Source organism: Micromesistius poutassou (assembly GCF_964030765.1).
Source record: "Micromesistius poutassou genome assembly, chromosome: 13".
NCBI lineage: Eukaryota > Metazoa > Chordata > Actinopteri > Gadiformes > Gadidae > Micromesistius > Micromesistius poutassou.
In genome coordinates, this window is record NC_140283.1 from 15,309,447 (window position 1) to 15,311,851 (window position 2,405).

The 2,405-nt window shown below is 47.9% G+C and overlaps 1 non-coding gene across 1 annotated transcript; it reads left to right on the forward strand.

The window, feature by feature from the left end:
• The first annotated feature begins 1,897 nt into the window (after positions 1-1,897).
• On the forward strand, positions 1,898-2,084 carry LOC311357943 (U2 spliceosomal RNA). The gene has a single exon (XR_014637941.1). It is a non-coding gene; the product is annotated as a U2 spliceosomal RNA (small nuclear RNA).
• Positions 2,085-2,405: the final 321 nt, after the last annotated feature.

The following is a 2,405-nucleotide window of genomic DNA, read 5'->3' on the forward strand; positions in this document are numbered from 1 at the left end:
AAAGGCCCATGTGATCCTGGGCTGTCCGGGGTGCCCCCCTGCAGGGCGGATTGAACCTGCTCCCCCCCTTGGCCAGGCTTCAGGGTGCCAACGGGGGGGGAGTCAAATTGGACCAGGAAGTCCTTTATCCCTATGGCCATTCATTTATTAATTCACTGACTACCGCTAATAATGATATAGGCTCTTGTATTTTTTGTGTGTAGGTTTACTGCATGTTGGGCTCTTTGCATTGTCATGTTATATGCCGTGTGATTTAAATGGTGCTGAATGGCTGCTCCTGATGCAATGAATTTCCCCTTACGGACGAATTTCTCCATATGGACAATAGACACTGACCAATCAACTATGAGCAGAGAGGGGGGCGGGGCCAGGGCTGGTGATTGAGCTGATTGAGCTGATTTGTCACTGTATTTTCTCGCATAATGCACGAGATGTGATGAGCGGACATTGGAATGAGGCCTCTGCCCAATGATCTAATCCATCAGTGTAAACTGATCTCCTGGGTGAGCCAGGGCCTGCTGCTCTTTGTAGCCACCGTCATGCCCCTGGCCTCTGTTCTCCCGCAAGCTATAATCTGTTCCCAGCTGCGTCAATGCAGAAGCCTTCCTCATGCCAACAAGTGATCCCGGATCAATTATGCACCGATGATGGCTTCATTAAGGAATCAAGTCCCCCGCTGGTTTTTCATTTGGGTCATTTAAATGACATCCACAGGAAGGGGTTTTTTTCAGAACCACTTTTTAAAGTGTGATTTCAGAGGAGTGCCGGGGTATGTTTGGCGAGGATGGTTTCTTCAGTATATTTTAGGTTATGAGGAGGGGAATGGCTGTGAGCTATGGAGCGAGGGGCTATCCATGTCCACGAGGAACTGGCGCTCTATGCCAACAGCCCAAAACCCATTTATCTCCATTACCGAGCACGTGGCATCTCTTTGGGGGGAACTGTAATTGATACCACAGGCAATGACAAGCAGAAAAGCACCTCAAGTGTTTTCAAAGACGATGGGAGGGAGGGAGGCTGTGTCTGACATCTCTGTCCCCACTCCCCATCTGTCTCCAGTGGCCTGGTCCTATACACACTAGAACCTCCCTCATAGTCTCTGGGGGAGTGGCCCTCAGGTGGGAAGTGAGGCAAGACAGGTGGCAGGCTAGTAAGGCAGAACAGGCAGATAGCAAGGCGGGGACACGGAAAGGCAGGCATGCCGACAGTAAGACAGGTAGACAGGCCGTAGAGCAGTCAGGTAGTGAGCAAAGCAAACAATCAGGCATACAGGCAAACAAACAGTATGACAGGCAGAGAGACAGGCAGTAAAGCAGGCAGGGCAGTCAGTAAGACGGGCAGGGATTCTCTCCCTGCCAGCCCTCACATGCGTTGACAGATGTGAGCGTCCAGGTGTACTCGTGGGGACGAGCTGTGGGACTCATCAATTAGCGGTAATGTACCGCTGACTCTAATTAACCACTCAGAGAGCAACGCCACTTCCACTCAGGGGCTAGCTACTGGCCTGTCCCTGTCTGTGCTCTCTGGTTAGTTCACAGTTCATTATTGACTCATTGATGATGACATATCCAGCCCAGGAGAAACAACACTAACCATTTGGTTTGGTTGGCGGAAAGGCACAGTCTTTTCAAATGATTTCATGAAATTAATGAAAGTGATGTCAATCCGAGGTATAGATATAGGGGCCTGAGCTGTAGATCCGGCTTAACACAGGGGGAAACCAATGAATCATTGGAGATAAGTGGTGACAAAACACAGTTAGCCCTCGGTTGAAAGCAATAAGCAGGAAAGGTCATATGCTACAGGACGATGGAGCCCTTTCGTGTCTGCACTCCTTTTGTGCTTCTATGGTGTGTTTGATGTGTTTGTGTGTGTTTGTGTGGATGTGTTTGTGTGTATATAATGGCCTTTTGGTTATGATCAAGGGTAGTTTCGGTTCTCCTCAGTTTAATATCTGATGTCCACTGTAAGGGGACTTTATTTTTAAAAGATCTTTGGCATCTGGAGTCAAGAAAGGAGCTTGCTTCATTCACTCCACACATTTATTGGATCAATAAAGTACAATCTTATTTTGTGTGTGTGTGTGTGTGTGTGTGTGTGTGTGTGTGTGTGTGTGTGTGTGTGTGTGTGTGTGTGTGTGTGTGTGTGTGTGTGCACATTTATATTGGTGTATACAGTTTTTGTGTGTGCGTGTATGTGTGCGTTTATGTTGTGTGTAAGGTGGCTAGCATCACTGAATACTGGTGGCTAGAATACTTAACGAGTGTATACGTGTTGTACCGACTTGTTGGCACTGTGCGATGGAGTGGCTGGCAATATGATTAAATCGGCTCAACGACAGCGCAATATAATTTTGACGGCACTGACGTACAGGAATTTCAAGCCAATTTTCAACCCCAAAACAA